The following is a 24,188-nucleotide window of genomic DNA, read 5'->3' as shown; positions in this document are numbered from 1 at the left end:
GCTTTTCCTGATCTCACCTGAGATTCTGATCATACAAAAACAGTTCTGGTCAACACACAAAATGGAGACAACGGAATTTCAAAAACATTTGGCAAATAAAATGTAACGTTGATGATAATTGCAAAATTATTCACATGGGAAGTAGGTCAATACACTGTACATATTACATGGCTGATTCTGCACTGCAGGAAGTTAGTATTAAAGGGATCTAGATATCTATACGTATTTGCCTATGGTCCCATCAAGACAACACAGGGAAGCCATACAAATGTGGCCACCAAAAAAAATATTATAGCCTCAGAAAGAACTCAAAAGGGACTACAGCTTAAACCCACTTAGCCATTAACCTACTAACCTGAACAGCCTGTTTTCATTTGCAATTATTATGTTTATAATGATAAAATATTGCATTTACATAGCACTTCACATATAGGATCCAAGCCCGAAGTACAGCACCCACCTGGTACAGGAGTGAGAAGTTCTCCACTTGAATTAAGTGGAAACAGTGGGGAGCCCGCATTCTCCAAGCCAGGATTCAAACTCCAACACTTATGAACAGTGCCCTTTAATGAGCAAATTCATTGAAGGTCTTAATATAACTTCTCGGCTGAAAAAAAGGCACATCCTACTGAACACTACAGTACCTCTAGTCATCATAATGGGACACTTGCTTTGGAAAATGTGACCCAGAAGGAAGATCACCACCTGCTGGTCCACAAGTACCATTGACAGTACCAACCTGGTATTCCTTAGAGGTCTCCCATGCTGGTACCTCAGGACCCACCTGCTTAGCTTCTGAGATCTGACAAGATTAGGCTAAAAGGTAGTAAGGAGAAAATTATGCTCATTTCAGAGGTTCAAAGTTGTTGCCTTCATCTACAAATGCATCGTTGGTTTGCTGTCCTTACTTTGTTAACACCCCACTTTATGATGAGATTTGCTACTATTCTCTCGTCAGTAATGTTTTTGACAAATTTCTTACATGAGATGAACAAGGAACGTCGGCCCTGATAATCTGCTTTTTTTAAAAAGTGTTCCAACACATTTAAGGAATATTACAAATGTGACAACGTTACCACGCTCTTTTTCACATTGGTAGATAAATACAGGACAGGACCACCTCGCTATCCCCTAATTTGTACATCCCTTCTGCAGAAATTAAAGGATAGATGAGGACAAAAATATTGTTTTCCTTTCCCGCACTTCAACCGTGTAAATCTCAGCTGTATGTTACTCCTACCCTTGAAAAGGTCAGACAGCCCTTGGCAGATAACACCCCATAGCTTGCTAACGTTATTGATACTCCGGCTCCTACTGCTTAACTCTTTCCCCCTTTGAACTGCTGTTGCAAAACTATCCTTAGGGAACAGCTGTGTACGATTATCTAAACAAGAAAAGGCATTTGAAGCTTGAAAATAGATACTTCTGGCGGATCCCTTGTTGATTCTTCAGAAGTTTTCTTTGGGGAAGGATTGCTAGGTTACAGGAATTCATCTCTGTTAATCATGGCAACATTACAAAACTAAAATGTGGAATTTTCTGTACGGGAGAAGGCACCCATTTCAGTAACACATCACTGAAATGATGTGTTATTTTATTATTATGTGTAATTGCCAACAATGGCAATTATGTTGGTGGGGAGTACACGAATGAATATCTTGAGACGGCCTGACTGTGTGTTGAAATTAAGACACAAAAACAATGGATATTCTGTCCGTACCGTACGTATCATCTGTGGAAAAACAGTGGACATGTATCTGTACTCTCAGACATACATTTTACAATAACAACTGGGGAAATGCTGCATTTATCAGGACATTTTAGTGTTTTCTTCTATAACTTGAAATCCCACGCTTTCGCTGTTTGGCACATTAGCATAGCCTGCAGCAGAGTTGCACCTCCATAACCTTTCATAAAGCCTTGCAGTGCTTAAAGCTTCACTTACAGAGTTTCCTGTGTAAAACAACACCTCTCGGGTCTCCTGGAGCTGTACACTGAAAGAGTGAGCGCAGTAAGAGAGTACTCGTGGTGGGAAAGCGCAAAGGGAAACAGACGAAACGGCAACCCAAAGGAGGAGGGAAGGGTCCAGGAGAGAACGAGCGGCCCTCCAGCGGAGTCTTCACGAGAGACGCCTGCTTCTCGTAAACAAGGAGCCGACAGGGAGGTGAGAAACCCTACCCAGCGCGGCCTCGGCCTCTGCCGACGTCGGCAGGAAGGCATTCTGCCGAGGACCCCGCAGGCCCCGCTCCCAGCAGGCCCTCCCGCCCGGGATCACAGGGCCGGGAGCGGAGGGAGAGCCGCTTGGAAACAAAAGCTCTCGGGGGTAATAAAATCAGACGTTTGGTATTGGGTCAAAAACACAGTGAATTACTGTGTAATTTGGTAGTAAACTATAAAACCAGTTTCATTTATTGGCAGCTCTCTAGCACTGACAACTTCGCGGAAGGAAAAAAGCCTATTGTCCACCATTTCCACAAAACAAACACAAAAGCTCCAAAGAGCTGATAGTGCTAAGTTCACTTAAATGTAATATATCAGCATATATAAATAAATATAAGTATATAAGCACAAGCTGTTTCCATTTGTTTTGATTTACTTTTGTACGCGCTCTTATGATGTGAATATCGATTCCAAACCTACATACAGTATGTGACAACATTATAGACGTAGGCCTAATGCTCATAAAATGTTCTGGTTTTCCTATGGCTTTATGAAATGATTACCCTTCAGGACCTAGATCTCACAAGACAGCGTGCTTTGCCTCACACAGAGAAATTAACGGGTATCAAAATTAGAATGTGGCATGATCATTTCTTAAAGTAACGTCATTATCTAGGACATGACAATACACTCTGGTTACAGTCTCTGAGCCAATCAAGGGCATTCAGAAAATTTTGGAATACTATTGCAGAAAACTAAAATCAGGATGCAGTGGTCTATTTAACTGCAAACACGTGTACCGAAATAAAAAGCCCCCCTCCACTCCTCATATATCACCACTTTCTTGTTTGATGTACAGCCTGGTCTAACGGGCTTTTCTTACAAGTTGGCGGTCATAGGCTGTCAAGCAAAAAAAAACGGAACCAACATTTAATCTTCAAAAAATCTGCTGCTTCTCCGCCGTTACAAAAAAAAAAAAGTGCTTGCGCAATCAATATTTCATAACGACGTCTCCAGCAGCTCGAGGAAACAGCATGGTGAGACAAGCGGGAGCAGGGACAGGGGGAAAAAAACGCTGACTGGAAGAAACGAAGCGAGCTGCAGTCTGTGGCCCGGGTAGCCGTGCCTTGACGTGTAAACTCAGAGGGGAATCTGAGCTCAAGGAGTGGGAGGGGGGTTCTATTCCTGCAGAAACAGAAAGGTCACAGTTTAAGCCGATAAATCAGGGGAGACTGGAGCCTATTCCAGGTCGCGCAGTCAGCTGACGCGCGCAGCTGTGTTGGGAACATCAATTCAAGCCCTCGTCCAGGCCCTCTTTTTTTAGTACAGGCTGATTTATGAAAGTAGGGCATCTGCTTAGTACTGCTGCATCAAGGCACATCACTGGAAACTCCACACAGCTCTGTTTACTCTGCACAGCCCAAACAGCTCTGCATTGCACAATCGCCTCCAGCAACCCGGTTATATAAAGCCGAGGCATGTAAGGCTTTTTTTTTCCTTTGGCACTAGTCTGGTTTGATTAACCACTTACAGGCAGCATGGCTGGCACCTAGCTTGAGGAACTGCAGAGAATAAAACAGAACTTCATTGTCTTCTCAGTTTCACTGCAGTGCAATACAGTACCTTCAGTGCAGTCTGAGGATTTTTATAACAACCCCAGCCTTCCCTCTGCAGCGCTCTTTCATCCTGATTTGAAAGATCTATGATCATTAGCTTCATTTTTTCTATAAATCATCTTTCTTCTGTAACCCTGTGATTCATGTAAGCTGTGAAGGCCGTTCTGTAGACAATACTGAAAATATATCTAGGATACAAGCAAAAAACATTTGAAAGACAAAAACTTTCACCGCATAGTACTGTTTGCAGAGGGTCTGAATTTTATACTATATTTTTTTATACAATTTTCAGATTACTGTAGCTTACTTAGCTTTTTTTTTTGGCTTAGTCATAACTCCTTGGGGCAAAAGTAGAAAATGAGACTGTTGGAGTCGACACTTAACATACATAAATCAGAGAGTGTCAGGTATGAATTACAACAATATTTTGAAGAGACAAGATGTTTCATGTACGGAAAATCTGAGCTGGCATAATGTACAAGCATGTCCTGTTAGAATGTAATGCCGGTTTAAAAGGAGATTGTGACAAGAACAAAACTCTCCAAAGTGAAAGTAGTAACAGGCAAGCTAAGGACTTTTAAGATATTTTTACGAATCCTGCTTGTACAGCGCATATTTCTTATGATCTGTTGGTTTGGCTTAAAATCATATGAACAGAACCTCAGATTAGGTTAAAATTCTTCCAAGACGGCTTGTGAAACAGAGCAAACATTGGCTGTAACCACTTGCACAGAGGAACATGCCTTTACATGAAGTATTTCTGCATTTGTACAGCACATAAGATCTCACAAAAACGAGACCCACAAAACATTGGTATATTTTGCCTACACATTGAAATACACTATAAATAAAAGGCTAGAACATTTCTTAGAATAAAAAGAAGAGAAAAGCCTTTCTTATTTTATGCAAATCATACAGAAACATAAAAAATGGAGAGCTCTCACTGTTGCATTGGGGGGTCTCTGGGGGTAAAACATCTGAGAACACAGCTGAAAGAGTATTCTTTCCTATATGAAAGAGCCCCACTGTTCCAGAGAACATTCAGTAAAACCCTTTGTTTTAAATGAAACCTCATCCTCTATCATTGCAAACATCCTCAGAGTGATCAGGTTCCTCACAGCCTCTTCCTATTTCCCAGGCAAACATGTGTCATGATGCTCCAATCAGACACCCTGTGCACTACCACACCTCTGCAGGTTCAAACAACCGAGGAGAGCGTGTACTGTATTTAACTCTTTCACTGCCTGAGCAACTGTTTCATGTCTGGTGCAATTCTTCAAGGAAACCTGATTTACCTCTGAGTCTTTAGGGAATCAAGAAAACACTTCATCTTTGTTTATTGGGGCAGAGGGGCTTTATTTGTAAAGGGAATGACACAAACAAGACACACAGAAGAACTAAAGAACACAAGAAGGGGTTATAAATTAAAGGAGGCCATTGAAGCCATCTTGCTTGTTCAGTTGCTCTCTGCTAAACAATGACTTGCAGCTTTGAGCAGTAGATGGTTATGAAAATCTCTTTAGGAGAGGATCTTTGTGTCAGAAGAATGTTTCATCATAAGGATATCCTGCAGTTTTCTGGTGTCATGTTGTTTATGCAAAAAAAAAAGTGTGTTAGATTATGGACAGCCTGTAACTGAGAGGGCAAGACATGAAGACAATGAAACTGGCAGTTTGCAAAGGATAAGGTCTTTCTTCTTTTGGGGGAAAAAAGATAATTCCAACCACAGAAGACTCTTTGTTGTTGCAGTGTGGTGCAGGTAGTGTGTTGTGAACTTTCCCGCACTCCTGGACAGCCACGGGGTCTTCTGGTTTTTACAAATCCTACGTTTCCAAATGTGCCCACATTTTAAGTCATTGTACAGTCTAGAGTCCCTATAAAACAAGCGGATCTCCGGGACCCAGGGTTAAAGTATTTCAGTTTAATACATAGCTCCAATCAATTCTGGAGAAAGACAATTTTAGAAATTAATACATTACAATTTCAAGCTACTTTTGCAATGGGATTACTTTTAAAACACTTAAAAGAGTTTTTACAAAATAATTACATATAGTAATCTGTAATTCTTAGTGTGTGCACAATTAAATACGTAAAATGCGTAAAATACTTTTCTACAACTTCTTATTAATTTAAAGAGTAATCCCTTACATTAGCAGAACTGCAGAGACCAGTAATGTAAAACTGTAATGCACTGCATTTTAAAAGTAACTTTCCCCAACACTTTACAATATTATTCAAACCACAGGGAAGACCTGTAAACTACCTCAGCTGCTCGAAACAGTGTGGCCAGATACGTATACTGCATAGAATGCTAGCGTGGTGTTAAAAGGTTAAAGAACAGCCATCAACACTTGATTGCTCAAAAAGGTTAGTGCCTGGGGTATCTGCTTAGTGGATCACTATACTCAAAGAAACATAATATCTGACATTTTCAAAAAGACTGAAAATCACTCAGACAGCAACACAAGTACATTATAGCACACCAGATGTCTGTACTACTGCCACACTGAGGGTACTGTTTATGTAGAGTCACTTAATGATATTGGGGCAAAGTGATGAGAACATGGACTGTTCGAATTTAATTATTTAACAAATCTCAGTGTTAGAAAAATGAAGTCTTGCATATTATCTCAGTGAGGTTTGGACAGGTTCTCCCATTCTGTCTCCTTGTCCCAACAGACTTTAAAAATTCAATAGCTCTGAATTTGATTATTATGTCTTCAATACAAGCCAGTGCTTAGTAGAACAATGTAAAACTGAAATGTCACATTCAAATCTTTTCAAAAATGTAAAATTATTTATTTTTTTGCGAGATGATTTTTGAAAACCCATCTTATCCATAGGATTCACTTGTATTTTTGAAGGCTGAGAAAAAAATAATTATACCCATTTCCTGCTTTAGATCTTACTGTATATCTAGACACATATGAAGACACATCTTTCTAGAGAGCACAATGAAGAAAACTCTTCAAATTCTCTGGAGAAAAAGTCACTTACAGCCCCCCCTGGCAGTTTCTCGAGAATGAGTCAGTAGATGTTCCAAGCAATGTTGTGTAATACACTACAGAGGATACAACTTTAATTGTGCATGGAATTAACTGTTTCTGCTTAAGGATGTGAACAAATAAATTGAAAACATCTACAGGACATGTTTTCAATTAAGGATTGTAAAAAGGCAAATCTTAAATAAAAACAAAGCTTTTGCATAAGGATACAAATATTAAAAGGTCAAGGAATGAAAAGCATTCTGTACCCTTACAAAGTAGATTATTGCTGTTTGACGCCCAGTGTGGTACAAAACCCAGCGAGTTACAATAAGAGGGCTTAAACCTTCCTGGATTATATGTGTGCTGGATTTGACTACAACTTCAGGATTAACCCCTCCTCTTGAGAAACATGCTGTGAGATCCAGTGTGCTCAATCAAAGAAAAATGTTCTGCTTGCCAGTGACGTCAGAAGGAATGCGATTAAAAACCCATCCCGTGGTATTCTCTGACTGGCTTGTTTTCAAAAGTTGTTAAGGGGTTTAACTAAAAGGAGTAAGGACCTCAAAGTTACACATTTTAAAACCATCAGTCAGTCAAGCCATCAACAATCAGATCGTACTAATCCAGATGTACATTATTTTGAAGTAAAGGTCTAATGAAATAAAATCATCTAGTATCTACCGCCTCTTCATTCTGTGGAAGGTGGTAACAAGTTGGATGGAACCTCTTCCAGCACACGGAGGGCACCAGTCAGCACTATGCAGGACACACACACACACATGGGACAATTAATTTAACCATCGTGTTCTCAGGCAATGGGAGGCACCCAGAGATATATGGGGATACAGGGAGAACATGCAAACTCCACACAGTCTTAAATCAAACCCAGGACCCAAAAGCTAGGAATCACGCAAACGAACACGCCTCCAATGGAAAACGGCAAAACTAGATACATTTGCTCAGGACTGGTTTCACCCATTAGTAAATCTTTAACCAAAATTTGAACACCAGCACTTCTGTATTCAACTTTGCTTTCACGTGAGGTTGTATACACTCTGGCTGCAGTAACACTCTAAGAAGAAGTAGCCCTACAATGAAGTTAAAGAGACGTTTGTTTTCTGTGCTTAGCTTTGAACAGGTCTTTAAAAGCTGCGATAGCTATGCATCATGTACAGTTGACTCAGGGGGCATTTATGATTGAGGAAGACGTTGATGAAACAAGGAACCTTTAGTATGCAATATCATGTTGTGAAACTTCTTCTTTTATAAACTGTTTCACAACAACATACAAAACTGATAACTGTCAGCTCTTGTGCTATCATTTTGGCTCAATGTCAGACCAGAAGGGTCTGCCTGTTAAAAAGTAAATGCATTTTTCTTACCTGAAGTACAAAAAAGGTTAACAGTTCGTTGTGTTTAATTCCAGATTTTAAATATCTGTCTGTAAAAAGTCTGGATTTCCGTCGATGCACTATGGGGCTAAAACTTCATCTTTCTGAAAACGTCTTGGATTTTCAGTGTGATAGCAATGTTAAAATTTCTATGCATTCCGATTGCTGCTAGCAATGTGGTATTTTTAAAAACCAGATAATGACTTTCTAACGGTAAATGAAAATGTTTTACACGTCTTTGCTTGCTTTTGTAAAGGAAACAAATTATAATGATTTTTTTTTTAGAACGTGTTATTGTGTTTAGTTTTGTTCTGCGGGCGTCATCAGACTCCCTTATCTTCGAGCAGTTGCAAGCAAAGTCGGATTTAAAAAAAATAGAAAATTGAGTTTGTTTTTACAGGTTGTTCTCGCACCGCCCCCTCGCTTGCTTTTCTGCGGTAAATTTTCAATTGGCCGCGACCGACGGCTGTTTTCCAGCCTTGCAGGTAATTTTCTTTGGAGTGCAGTGTCAGTTCTTGAACTTAGTTAGATAACAGCAAGGTAACCCTCCCGCGTTTGGTGAAATGAGTCATTTCAGGAGGTCCGTGGGAGTTTGTCAGTGAAATTTAAACGTCTTTTGATTGTGACAGTCTGGCGTCCTGCTTGGTTGCGTCACCGCACACGCCTGGTGTTTCCCAGACATGAGCTGTTCGCGAGCTGCTGCCGCCATCTGACCTTCAGCTTTCGAACTTCCGGCTGCTGTAGTTTCATTGTGTCTCAGGAACAGCGTTGTTTTAAAGCCACCGACTCAGAGCTCTTCCTTACTGTGCCCTGAGCAAAACTGTGTTCACAACGCAGCTGGGATGCTACTGGAGCCCACCATGAAAGCTCTTTCATTCTGCCACCCAGCAGTCTTCAGAAATGGAAAGGATCCAAGGCGTGCTTGACCATAAAGGCTATGTTGGACTATTTTTCAAGCAATAGTGCAAAGTCCACCTGTTCTCAAAAGCCCCAACAAACAACCAGCATTTAAAAGTGTCCTTAATTTAAATCCTCAAATGAAAGAATCCCAGACTACTGCATAACAAGCATGCGCTAAATGTAAGAATCACATATATGCAAAAATATTTTAAAGAACATACAGATGCTTGAATCTGTTTTGTATAAACTGTAGGATATCTTACTTCTTACAGAACAGTTAATTTCTTTAACAGCTGTTGCTTATGTAGGAATTGTTGTCATCTCTTGGGTTTGGGCATGAATAGATCAATTGAGCAATTGAAGCCAAAACTCTTTGTTTTCCTCACCTTATTCTTACATCTCCTATGTATCATGGATGCAAATACATTTTATATACATAGATACCATTTTAGCCCTCCTACAATGGTAGTGCATTTTGGAAAAGATTCCAATTTCAAAGTGCATAAAATGATACCAGAATGATGCAAAAATAAGTTTATCTCCACCTGGCTAACTTTCTCCATAAAATACAATGTGATATGGTGGAAGCCAGCACTGAAAAAAAAAGATGTAGGGGTAATTCTAATAATGTTGGTTCTTCCTTTTGAAATGAGTGTCACAGACCATGCTTTTGTAAATTTACACCAGTAGCACATAATTCATCAGTTATCGTTACTTTTGTCTGCAATCTGCTTGCTTTCAGACTGAGATAGGCCAGGGTGTCTGGTGATGCTCTAGTTTTCATTTTTGTGTTGTGAAAGTGAAGAGCGATCAAAGAGATCCAAGTTTTCAATCCCCAGCCTGCTTCAAAAGTGCTGTTGGACCCCGAGGGATCGCCTCTTTTCCCTTCTGATCGCCAGGCCATCTCTTTGCAGGCTCTCCCTTCCCCCTAGCCTTGCTGCACCTACGCATGTAACCCAGCCGTTACCTGGCAACCTGGTTCCAGCCTGGAACCACCTCGTCGCCACGGCAACAGAATGCATACATGTGGAAGTGCTTCCACCCTGTTTGGAAACTCAGAGGAGCAGAGCCTTGTTCCCGTCTGAACTTTTGATCTCTAAACATTCAGAGCTTTGTCTTGGGGCTCTGAAGAAAAGGACGAATCCAGACTCCTTGGGCATTGCAGATAACCCCATTGTTCATTTTAGATTGAACATTTAATTGGTGCTTCTGCCCAGCTCACAGACACCATTGTGCATTATACAGATTTCTGACCTTTAAAAAAGGGTGTTTTTAGTCCAGTTTGACAACAGGGGCTCTTGACCACAATATTGTTGGTTTGTACGTCACATAGTTCTTTGCAAAACAAATCAGAACATTGTTGAATGATGGGGAAATATAAGAACCGAATCTAATAATGATTTGGGCTTCTGATGTCTTTTTAGAAGAGGGGTCACTGAATCCTTGTAATAGGAGATATATTACCCTATATATTACGCTCCAAAGCTTTTTGATCCCTGTGTCTGACTTGTTCTTCCTGTATCCCCAGTGAAGCAGAACTCTACAAGGACTGCCTTAGCAATGGGTGAGACTAGAGGATAAGTGTGACATTGTCGGGGAGATGTTGAAGTGACCAGCAGGACCATGTGTGAGTGTGCAGTTGGAAGTATATTTGCAGTACGAAGTGTCTGTCAGGTAGAGAGTGGAGGCTGCAGAAATTTCAGAGAACTGGCCAAGGAACTGTACGATGGGTCTTGAAATGGAGACATTTTGCTTGATGACTTTTGGTTGGGAGTTGTTGACAGGTGGGATACAGTTTCTCTTAATTTTTATTTCAGCTTTGAGTGCAAGCTCTCGCAAGAAACGACAGCCTCTTTAAAAGTCGGAGTGCCTGCTCAGCATGAGAATGTGACACACATCTCTTTGAAGCTTTTTTAAAAAGAGGATTTTATTCTGAAGCTTTCCCTGAAATTCCACACTTCAGTTCAAGTGCTTTTTAAAAAAATACACTTGTAATGCAAAAATATAGAGGTTCGTTCCCCTCAGGGTATTTCTTCACCGCCTCTTTAGTTGAAACCTCTTTTTCAATCTGTCTTTTGTTTTCCCTTAATTCAGGAAACTGTTGTTCTGCGTACCAAACTCCACAGCACCAGAAGGCTTGTTAGGCCTGTAAGGGTTGTCATGGCTACCCAATTCCCCTTCCTCTGTGGGATCAATGGATTCCATATCGGATGAAGTGCACTTGTACACTGCTTCCGGTCCACATCTTGAATTCTGCTTTGCAATGCAGACCACTTGGTTTGTTTTTCTCCTGAGAGGTTCCTCTCACAAAAAAAAAGTTTGTGTGTCTCCAAGAGACTTACAAAACTCAGGAACTAACTCATAAAATGAAATTTATGGAAGAGAAAAACACAACACAAAGCAGACTTCCACACTCTGGCTCAGACAGCTCATTTGGCGCTAGAAGCTCTGTTACTCCTGGGATCATAACCATTGTGGCACAAAATGAAGTGACGATGCAGAGCTGTAAACAGTGATATGAGATACATATATTTTCCAGGCAGCACATAAATCATTAGCTCTAAACCAGCAGTTCTTATCCCTTACTGCACCTGCAACCTGCACCAATTTGGTTCTCCAGATCTGTGCTCTCAGCCCTTATCAAAAATCGATGAAGTATGTCAGTTCTTTAAACAAAAGACATAGCAAAAGAGATAGAATGTTATATTTATTTTAATTTTGCAACAGAATTAAGAATACACGAAAAATTACACCCTTTTTAAAAGTTTTGAAGTCTCTCTCGTATTTTTAGGACATTATGTTTCTTTGATTAGTTGTTGCACACAGAATTAACATCCTTTGCTGTGCTATTCTAAGAGCATTTTCTTGAAAGAGAATCAGTTTCTTGCCCTTTTTTGTTTTCTATTCTGGTGCTTGTGAGTTTCACTGAGTGTCCTCATGTTTTGCAAGCTTGATTGGTCGCTCTTTTCTTATTACAGACATTTACAGTACCTCAAGTGTGGCAGAGATGGATTGCCTGACATTCCATGTTTTTCTAGGGTTTCTAGTGTCTGTGAGCAATTGAGAAAGCTGTTCCAATACCATGTTTCTTTTCAGCATGGAATAAACCACTTACTTGTTCCTTTGCAGCCTACGCATGCTGATGCAGCTACCCACCTGAATTATATTAGAAAGCTGTATGAATGGAAACTGCCCATTAGGTTCTGTGTGAAAGCAAACAACCTCCTAGAAGAAACAAGGTCATTAGCATGAGTCCAAATCTGAGACAGAGGCAGCGCAGTGCTAATGGCCTAGACTCTGGCTGTGCAGTCCTGGCCCTGGGAGATCTGCGTGTCTTTGGGTTCTCAAGGCCTATTTAAAGAAGCAGCACCTGAAGAGCTGGGAGAAACTGTTAAATTGTTCCAGCGAAGAGCTGAGACTGAAAATCTGCAAACACACTGGACCTCAAGGATCAGGAATGGACACCTCTGGGCATAACACATTATTAGATTATACAGATGCACTGCAATAGACCATCCATTGCTGGAGGGGACCCATGTTTTGTTGATAAGATACGCAAATGTATGGCCTTGTGGCAGCAGGCCTTTCCCTTAGGCTAGGGAAGGAAGAGGAGGTATTTCTGGCTGTATATAAGCTCATTGCGCCTTACAAACAAGGAGACAGGCATATAGAAGGGTGGGGGAGGAGTTCATTATCACACCTGTTTAATAACTAAACTGCTGGTGTCTTTCGGGACTATTCAACAATGTGTGTAATCCCTGGAGAACTTCCACATGTTCCCACCCCATTCCAAATTCCATTGTAGGCAACTGTTCAAGCTCAGATAATTTCATGCTTTTATTCCTGTATGGAGAAAGGACCTTAGTATTTTATTTGAGACTGCACAATGCATCAGTTTCGGTTCCGAGTTATGTTTTTCAATCAAAGCAACACTTTTACACTTCATGAAATCCCACCACAAACGTTCACTGTTTATGTGGTAAGCAACATCAACAAGGGAAATGTATTTCATCTTCTACATTAGTCAGTAAGTCATGTTTTACTCAAAGAGGCTACACTAAAACTGAAATGTGCAAAAGGAAACTGGTCAGGTATATTAAAATAGTAGTTCAGGTGGGTAGCTGCGTCAGCATGCGTAGGCTGCAAAGGAACAAGTAATAGGTTTATTCCATGCTGAAAAAAAAGAAGAAAGAGAACACAACGTTTCGGCCATAGAGCCTTCTTCAGGTGGCTCAAATAGTGTCCACTGTATTTGCTTGAGTGGCATTATAAAACTTTTTCTTTAGAACATTGTCTAAAAGGATGTTGCAGAAAATGCTCAGCAATCTGAATTATTTTTATATTAGTTTGTATTTTCAGTAATCACAAAATTCAATTTCTCAAAATTCGTTATTTCAGTGTTTTTTTACCAGAAAGCAAAGCTTTCACCATCTTCCTGTTGTTTTGAGACAGCATCTAAGTACAAATAAACTTGTCAGAGACAAATGGACCAGAAAATAAAATGGAATTTTTTTCTTAGCAGTTGGATATGAATCAGCCTTATTTGGGTTTTCCTAAAACCTCTAATGTGGATTTATCCACTAGCATATAATAAGGAGACAAGGGTTTATTCATTTAATAATAATAATAATAATAATAATAATAATAATAATAATAATAATAATAAATGCTTACACTTATATAGCGCTTTTCTGGACACTCCACTCAAAGCGCTTTACAGGTAATGGGCACTCCCCTCCACCGCCACCAATGTGCAGCATCCACTTGGATGATGGATTTAGTCTATGATTTGAAAGTACGTTAAGAAGGAGATCTAACATCATATTCAAAGCAAGACTAAGTGAATTTATTTGTTAATCGGATGTATAACCATTAAACCATTAAAATCTGCTATACGTCAGGGAAGCAGATTGATATCAATGTAAAACTGCACTATGAGGTAACTTTCTTTGATTCTTTCCTCCAATAATTAGTGCCATGTGTTTCCCCCCACCCAATCCAACCCATAATAATCAAAAGGAATAAAATCCATTGATACATTTACAACTTCAAAGCCTTGTGCATTTGATAAAGACATCAAAGTCTTTTTATATGCAAATGCAGTTGCACTACCGTTTTTAAAATAAACACAAGGACTTGTCGTGTTTTCTTATAATGATTATTCATTTCCACACAACAGCTGAAGTGGATCCCAGATGAGTGTGGTGCAGAAAAGATCAAAGTCTCTGCAAATTATTCAAAGAAGGGATTAGTCACAGCTCGACAATGAACGCCTTGCAACCCGATGGGATTTTGTAGTGGTAACAGAACAATAATTGTGCAGCATAACGCTGACATCCTGCTCTGGCCTCCCTGTGAAGGGGTGCCACACGACTGGTCTGTGAGTTTGTGAATTCAGGGTCCATTTCAAATACCCAACACAGGTATTTCAACAGCCTTTTCAAGATCCAAGTCAATTATGACAAATCACATCAGAATTATTCTGCTGCAGTTAGGCCTAGTTTGCAAAATCTTATCCCGAATTTGTGTTTGGATATCGAAGGCAAATTGGTGGCAGATTATTTCTGAAATGCATTCCCCATACGAATACTTTCTATCGTGGATTATCTAATTAATTGATCTCAGCAAATGTTTTTATGGGTCCCTACACTGTACTGAACTCAAATTCAGCCTTGTTCTCAATCAGTTCTCTCCTTGCAATACCTTCACTACCTTTGCTGAGACAAACTACAGTACAGGTCTTTTTTTTCAAACTGCAACCCTCCTTTGCTGGTCTTCCTGTATCCCCATGATTTCTCAGTCAGTTCAGTTTGTGCCAGAGCTAGAAATGTGAGGAACAGTCTGAATTCCAAATGAGCATCTTTATTTTGTGAGCCCCTTGACAGCCTCCCAACTACAGTGCGCTATTCAGTACAGTCTTAAATAGCCTCTGAATATGACCTCAGACACCTCATGCATACAAATTTTCGGAGAACCTTTTTCATTTAGTTTTTTTTTTTAGGGCGGCCAGATATTCATGGCTGTCTTAGACTGACACGTAAAACTTTAAAGTGAGCAATGTCCCCAGTTTTTGTGAGACAGTCTCAAAAGAAAGGCAGGATTTTCTGAGTCAAGAGCACCGCCGCTGCTGTGAAGCAATGAGATCATCTGGGGGAGCTTAAAGAATGCGCAGGTCAAGATTAAGGGTTTGATTGCAGTGACGTACTTGAAATGCATGAAAGATCTCTTAGTGGCAGATTAATCCTAGCAATGGAAGGAGGAGGGAGCCGGTGAAGCGGGTGAGGTCAAAAACAGCTTAGGTGTAGAAGCATGATCACTAGTCTGACTGGAAACGAAGGACTGGAAATGAGCTGATGAATGAGACCGAGGTGATTTCTGATCCTGAGTACCAAAAGCTCACCTCTTGGTTCACTGCAGTTTGTTTCCTGCCATCCTGAATTTAAGTCCATATACCTTATAGTCTCTATTGAAATATGGAATCTGAAAGTCCTTTGATAGAAACTATCATTTCAAACCAAAGGCTGATACAGTTGACTCTGAATGACTCAATAGTAGGAGTACAAGTCCTATATATAAATTTGTTTTATGTGGCATCCTCATTGCAATGGTACAGTTAATGTGCATTCTGCCCTATACATCTTGTACCATCTTGGCCTGAAACTGTTTAAATTCGTAGTTCAGGGTCATAAAGTACCAACAATATGGTTGACGTCGGCAAATAATAAACACTAAATTGAACATATGGAGCATACAATTCTTATGGTGATGTATTTTTGTCAATGTTTAGCTCAATTATGAGATCAATTATTATTAGGCAAGCAGATCAGCTTCAGCTCTGATTCTAAAAATCCCAGCACCAGGCAGGTAGGTTGAGACCTGGAGCCCAAACAAATTCAATGGAGAGATTGTTGACCCAAACTGTTCAGCGTATATAGATACAGTATCTGTGGATGACGGACAGTAGCAGTGCAGCCTTCTAACCCAATCTTGTGAGAACCCAAGCAAGGCTGGGCCTGGTCAGTACTGGGATGGGAGACTTCTATGTAAAACGAGGATGCCATCGTAAGCGGTGTCGATGGTACAGTAGGTGGTGCTCTTCCCTCTGGAACAGAATTTCCCAACCAATGCCTCAGTAAAGTGATAAGGTACATTCTACTGCAGGCTGTTCCTTCTTTCAGATGAGATATTCAACCAAGGGCCTCGTAGCTAGGCCATTTAATATATACAGTAGTCCTTAGCATTGTTTTTTTAAGAGCAGAGGTTGTTATGATTGATGGCCTGGTTCAGTTCCACTCACTCTGGGCTTTAACATACATCTCCCTAATGTATTCCCTGAAATCTGTTAACGTAGCAGCTTCCCAACCCTATCTGAACTGCGGTGTAGCGGCACTGCTGCTGCATGTCACCCTGGTCATTACTGCTTTGTGAAGGAACTTCCCTCCTGTATGAAAAGCAAGGATCTGTCTTTGGAATGAAAAACACTATATTGAAGTTTAAAAAAGTAGGATAAAGATTTCATACTGTATAGAGTTTTTGTCTCTACCTCCTGGGAAGGTCTTTAAAGAACACAATGTTGCAACAAGGGCCTTGTTTGTCCAAACATGTCTGATTTACTGCCGCCTCTTACTGTTTGTCAACTATGGCGTCAGCAGAGACACACACAGACACAGGAGGTGGCCAAATGACACCATCCCGAATTCAAACAGGCTTGAAATTCTCCAAAGACAGCACTGAAACTGCTGGGGTTTATTTAAGAAACCTTTCTTTCCAAGCCACGAAGCCTTTCAACTTTGGATACTTGCTTTTTTAAGAACACTAAGAACATAGGAAAGGTCCTAAACAAGAGGATCCATTCTTATTATGAGCCACCAGCATACTGTATTAGAAAACATATCCCATTGCCTTACACTTATCTGAATATTACAGTCCTGTCTGATTCACATATGACAAATTGAGCACATTTGTCTAGAGAATGTGCTCATGGCAAAATGGTAAAATCAGAGCAATTTTGAATATATGGCTCCACTGCATAGTAGGATTTCCATTAGAAATATAAACGTGCTGCTCTGCATTAATTTTGTATTTTTCATTTTACTCTCCCCAAAATACTTGGAACTAATTACTGGGGTTTGCTAAGGAATTTAAGGAGAAGGGCAAACTCCATGCAGACTAGGCATGCTGGTCCAGAACCAAACCCCATACAGTGTAGCCTATGCATGCTCTGTCTTGTGTTTGTATGCTCTTTGTAGTATATGTGACTCATGAGCTATTGGATGCAGTCAGTGTGACTGCGAGACCAGCCCTCGCCTGCTCTGTCACAATAAAAACTCCCAAGTTGCTTTCAGCCTTCAGGCACGGTGCCTCTTGTTCATGGGTCTAACCGCAGTTCAGGAATGAGGTTGGATGCCCTTAAATTACACTGGGCTGCATTCATTTGTAGAAAGTCCAAGCAGAACTACATTTTATTTTATGTTTCCAATAGATAGTTTGGTATGGAGACCTGGGGTTGAAAAGCACAACCCAACTGTCCAGGATTGTGAAAATGGCAGGAAAAAGAATTGGGAAACAGCAGCCCAGCTCTGCGAATTACATCATAATACAGTTCTCAGAAGGGCAAGGAACATGACAGCTGATTCCACACTCCCACTCCACTCTCAATTCATAATGCTCTCATCAGAGAGACGGTACAGGGAACCAAATTCAAATTAAAACATGTATAAGAAGTCTTCTGTCCCCTCTGCAATAAAACTGCTTATTGAATGTATGTAAATGTGGTTCCCTCTCACTCCCTATGTGTTTATCCATTTATTTATGTATCCCATACTGGTGTTGTGATTTCATGTTCTTCATGTGACTTCGTGTGACTTTTCTGTTTGGCTTATCAGTTTTGTACTTTTATGGGAGAAGTCAAAGTCAAATTTCTACAGTAGTGGACAATGACGTATCTATCTATGTGATAATAATTCTTTAACACAAATGAGGCTTCTTGGAAGTGCACGGTATGAGCTGCACTCAAGCTTAGTCTGGCCCAGGACATCAAGCTTGATTGCCCTTTGCTTGTCCCAACAGGATGGCCGCAGTCCTGCTCACCTTACTTGGCATCAGACACAGAGGGTTATTTTTAACGTGAGCAGCTCTCCAGCCAGCTGCCGTCAGAGCTGTCTTTAGAAGCTTCAGCAAGCAGCTAAATTCTCTCGGCCCCTGTGAACAAACAGTGCCAGCAATGGGACAGCTGTGAGAGCTTAATTTAAACCGAAAGTCTCCCTGTGTCACTTGGAGTTCCGAAGGCATCATTCTGAAACTAAACAACACATGTGTGGGCACTGAGGGATAAGCTGGGTTACACGAGTCTAATGCCAAACACATATGTTTACCTTGAGCAATAAAACACTGTCTGGTACACACACCTCTAGCTGGAAATTGCAGTAAACCCACTGACTAGGATACCTGGAGCTCAGAATAACTTATTCATGTGTCCTTTATTATTTTAAGACTAAAGGTGTTTCATCTTTGAAAGAGATGGGCTGGTCCTAAACTTTCAGCAGTCAGACTCGCCAGACAAATGTAAGAATAAAGAGCCAATCTGTGCTGAGTCAGAGAGGAAAGGTACAGTTCCACAGAACTCTGGAAGAGACATTAGGTCACTGGTTCAGTGATTCACGTGTTGACAATGCCAGTGATGCAAGTCTTGATTCAGAAAGAGCAGCTTCTAGCAGCTTGTCCGTATTTGGCTTGTTTGCTGGGCCGCAGGGATGCTCCTGAGACGTCTCCTCCAATTTTGGAAAGGAGACAATAGCACAGATTGGTCCGTGTGTTCCAAGACTGCTGGATTTCAGTCGCGAGCTGTAAAACTGGAGGATCCTCACTGGTTCTTGATTCTGTGAATTAAAAGTTTGGGTCTCTGTGCCCTCCTTGTGATTCCTTTCCTATTCTTCAAGCAAATGTAAAAGAAGAGTTGAGAAACAGAGAATGAGAGCCGCAGGTTGCTTGTGAAGGAGGGACGCTATTGGCAGTAGATGTCTGCATGACTGTTTTCCTGAGATCAGGACCCTAAGTCACTGAATCACAGATGAAAGAAAGGAATGATATATTATTCAGACTGCGCGCACTTTACCGCATGTGCACCTGCTAGGAACAGTAGGAGGTGCTATCGGGAAGCAGAGGGGAGGCTGGTGGATTACATTACTCAAAACGATCAATCGCCGGCGATAGAGGCCTGCTTCTGGCCCCATAAACAGGAAATGAGACACTGATAAATAATAAAGAGAGAGCTTCACCTTTCATTCCGCATTCAGCAGGTCCAGCGTTAGAGGAGGAAGAAAAAGAGAAATGTAACTGCAAATGTTTTTATGTCTCAACATTTCCCTCTTGCCACAGCCCAAGGAATTCAGTGCAATATTTATCAGTCTTTTTTCAGCTAAAGTAAAAGCTTCAAAATGTGTAAAAATATATAAATCTACACGGATGTCTCCCATGCAAGCAGTACTTATACACCCACAGCCCTAAACGTGAGGAGATTAAAGCAATGGAACAGGAGGGCTGGAGTGAGGTGTGGTGAATTTTACCCTAGTGGATTTATTAAAAGCCACCCAGAACTCAACCTTGCCAAAGAAATGAGGTTAGATATTCACTTCTCCTTGCATAATCTGTGAAGTTTTACACAGTCTTAAAAAGTGTTAGACTTTTCAGAATTAATCGGACTGCTAACAATTTTCAAAAACATTAAGAAACCCCTTTCAGACACATTCAACTTTAAGGCCATTTCTAAAATGTTCTGTTTCATATGGTTTCCAAGATTCTAGGATGTGTTAGTCTGTTTTTTATATTAATCAATCATCCGATTAATTAAGTGGATGATTAATTGAAAGAGATGTTAATTAATTTGCTTGGCGGCAGCCTTCATCCAGAGTGCTTTACATCCATGGCAAGAACTGCAGGAAAAAAAACACTCAGAACTCTGAAGCTATTTTGAGAAAAGAGTCAGAAACAAGCACTGACAACAAAAAATTATTGATAACTTGATTTCCCTCAGTGGAAAGATCATATGCAACCCTGTTTCATTACCGATAGTACAAAACTCAAACTGCCAATTAACAGGTATTGGTTTCTGCTCATAACTGTGTATCGATCCCCACTCCTCTCTTTCTATTCATTTGAGGAATTTTCCTTTGCCTCTCTTAATCCACTGTCCATAGGGACACCTGTCCGTGATTTCTTTCTTTTCTAAGCTTGCTTTGGGGAGCAACCTCTTTACGCCCAAACCATTTAATTTTCACTCACTGGTCATGGGTGGAGACTGCTTTCAATAAAACTGTATAGACAAATCTGCTGGTTTTGTTCCCTGAGAACAGAAACATTTCTCTCTTCAACTGTACATTCTTGTCCCATTAAATGACGCTTCTGTGCTGCCAGTAAATAATCATTTACAGTATTTCTACTTAGACACATGGAGGATCATGCCGAAAGCATACTCACACATGACACACAGTTTCAAAAGCAAGAACATCACAGCTGGACCTCTTACGGTCGTAGTGCCATTCATTTGTTTGCAATCTTTCATTCATGATGAGAAGCAAGAGACTTTAGTCAGTTTGCAACTTGTGCTAGTCACTAATCAAAAACTGGAATTCCAATGTTCAAGGTAACAAAAACAGTTTGGTTACTGACTGTTATCATATCATATCTGAGTCCAATCCAAAAAAAAAACAATCTCCTAACTCTTTAATATTGAAGATGCTAGACTAGTCAATGTGGCAGGAAATAAAACTTGATATCCTGATTAGTTCAGTAAGAAGGAACATTCTCCTGAACGTGAAACTGAGAGGGGAAATGTTCAAATGTACCGAAAGAAAGGGTTAGATACTCATTAGTGTTTTCATTCCAATGTACGCATGTCCAAATCTCACACCTTGCACCTTGCTGACAATAAGAAGCTCCATGAGATAAAGGAGCCCGTGTTGTTCCACAACGAGATGAGCAGGTGTGAGGTTTTGACTGATTGAATAAAGTTAAGACACTGAAGTAGTTTCACAAAACAAGTTATCTGAGACAGCAGTGTATGTAAATGTGCCCATATTGGAGAGGAAAATGACCCACCACCAAGCACAGCCTTTTCACAGAGAAGCTGTTCTTACATTCCTAGGTTCATCATGAAAAAGGAAGCACAGCACATTTTGCACTGAAACAAACAAGCAAACAAAAGACATAAAATATCTGCCCTGCTTGCCAAGGAACAAAGAACAGTGCTGAGCTCCATTAGCTCGGCAGTGAGGCTGGAAGGCAGTCGACTGCTAATGCATTATTTACATTTTTTCACTCTGAGAATGAGGCCAAATGGAAACAAAAATAAATTTGAAAAAAAAAAAGAGCCTTTCCTTTCTCGCTTCAAGAACTAGAGGCCCTGCCCTCCTCATTCATTCTCTCTCTCCTCATGTGATAAAAATATATGACGACTGAGCCATGACAATGGGAAACAGTAATGCCTCGCCTTCCATTAATCCCTGCTGACATGTCTCCAGAGTCCAGGGATTTGCTACAAGTCACTGCAGGAAACCTACAGTATGCAAAACAACCCACCAGCCTCACGATTTCAAAGCCATTCACTTTGCCAGGCAACACAGGAAAAGCCGCTTTTCTAAAAAACAAACATCTGTTTCTCAGCCCCGATTTTCTCTTTTCAAATAAAACATATATTTGTTTTTGTAATTGACGGCTTCTGCTCTGATTTTCACACAGACTGTGTCCCAAAATAAGGAAAAACATAGCTCCTGTTCTCGGCTGCTTCATGCACGGCCTGACTTTGCATCCTGTCAAATAAAAAAAATCTTTTTTCATTCCTGTGGAAAATGGCCTCTGCCCCGAATGCTTTTTGAAAGACGTCTTTTTTTTCCCCATTGTTTTGGGAAACACTTTCCAGCCACAACTTTTAATAATGCGCTTTTTGTTATTAAATAACAGCGCAGGCGCCAATCGGTGGACTTAGTGGTTAATTGATGGAGGGACGCACTGCGTCAGTGCACTCAGTAATCATTTAACATAATCGCTTAATGACTTTAAAAGGTCTGATCTGAAGTATTTTAAGCATGGAACTGCAACGATATTTTCCTATTTTCTTTTCCTTCCGCCTGCAGAGCCTGTGGCTCTTGTGGAAGGCGTCCTGGAGCTGGAGTGAGCTTGCCTGTTGGAAGAGCACAGAGACAGACCTGGAGAGGAGGGAACAGCCCCCACCCCCTCTGTGGCTCAGACCACCTTTTGGGAAAGTAAACAAAGAGCCTGAGCAAACAGGCCCGTGGAGGGTGACTTTATGGGCGATGGGGGGAGGAGGAGAAAAAAAACGTCACAGAGGGCTAAATTATAAAACAGAAGACAGATTAAAAGACACCCGCGAACTGCACCGCAAAGTGAAGGGAGCGGGCTTTGCAGACTGCTTTATACACACGTGACCAGTTTAGTATTTCTTATCCTCAGACCTTTTCAGCAAGAAAATGGGTCATCTGTGAAGGAGCTTGCACACCCAGCATGTAGATACTGATTTATTTTAAGAACCTCCTGGAGAATTGTCTAAGTGAATGGCAATGCACTGAAGAATGCCCATGTAACCTAATCTATCCCCGGCTATTTTCAATACTATTATTTTATTATTCTGGCTACTGGGTTGTGGTTTCGTTTTTAGGGTTTTGATTTTGTAGCATTTTTAAAGCTCATGAAGAGCTCAGTGGTCTCCTGGCTTCCTATAGGCACACTATAGCTCCTCTCCTGCTTTCTGAATGAGAACAGTTCCTGCCATTCAGTGCTGGCTGCCTGACCAGAGCTGGTGTGCAATGGCTTTATACTATAAAGTCATTTCCAGGGGAAGAAGAAAAAACAAACAAGAAAACATAATTTGGAGTTCCTGTTCATTGTCTTCTCTCTGATTGCTATATGTCCTTACAGCAGCTGGTAATACGATTGCTATTTTAAGTCCTAGATTAAACTCTATATTCTGTTGTCCTTTAAGAAATGTAGGAAATAATAGATGATGTGCTGCTTGTTAGAAGTTCAAGCTTTTCTAGCACTTCAGGAGTATAAACTTTCCAATATATTTAGTTTGTGTTTGAGGCACCTCAGCTGCAGGCCCATTGAAGATATCCATGAATTCCTTGTTAATGGCCTAGGAAGTTTTTAGCATCACTTATTTTCATTTCTGTCCCTGCTCGAGCTGCAGAAGCTTCAGTACTTGGAGTTAATAGCATTCAGATTGAAATTCAAATAGCACAAAGTTGCAGAATAATTCAAAATGCTGTTGTATGAATTCGGCCCCTACCACGACGCTGCAGAGGTTACAGCACGCGATGACTGGGGAGATAAAGAGGTCTTGCTCTTCGTGTCGTTTGTCAGAATCCACGGCCTGAATTCCGAGGACTGGGCTTGCTGTAGCAGTGCAAAGACACCAGCAAAAGGAAACACACTGACAATTTCAAGGCAATTCCGGTTTTCACTGAGCAATTACAGCAGCCCTCTGAGGTCTGAAAACACATTTTGTTTTTATGTTGCTCTTTTTTTAACTTCCTGTCCGTTCAATGCTACTGTAAACAGTGCGACTTGAGGCTCATGTGTCCCTTGTTTTTTTCTGCCGTCTTGCATTCACGCCACTGGTGTTGTCTCATTCACCTCACAGTGGTGCAGCAGCTACCCCTACTGAAAACCAGCCTGCCACTGCACAAGAGAACAACCACTGTTGAACAGCTGCTCTGTCTCAGACATTTCTGAAAGCTCAGTCTTTTCCTTATAGCTTCTATTGATTTAGACAGTGGCTTCAGTCATGACTAAGCCTCTTTCTTAAAGTTATGGATAAAACTGTGTCCACGTCTGAGGTCATTTGAGGTACACTGTACCCTCCATAGTTCAAAGAGTTCAAAGTTTTGAAGGCTGGCTTTTCTTTATTCTTTCCAGCCTTTGCCTTCAGCTTTACTTCTCTAGTTTAAAAACTCTACTCTTAGTTCTACTGTCAATACATTCATTTTAATATGTGATTTAATATGTGGGTAGGGATTTTTTGTCGCAGCAAAAATGTTTCACAGAAGAGCAGCTCTTCTTTGTTGCATTAGGGATAAATTAGCAGATACAATTAAAACCTCAGTTGTACCCTGAAGCCC

This window comes from Lepisosteus platostomus, chromosome 17 (assembly GCF_059453375.1).
Source record: "Lepisosteus platostomus isolate fLepPlt1 chromosome 17, fLepPlt1.hap1, whole genome shotgun sequence".
Taxonomy (NCBI): Eukaryota; Metazoa; Chordata; class Actinopteri; order Semionotiformes; family Lepisosteidae; genus Lepisosteus; species Lepisosteus platostomus.
This window is presented reverse-complemented; position numbering follows the sequence as displayed.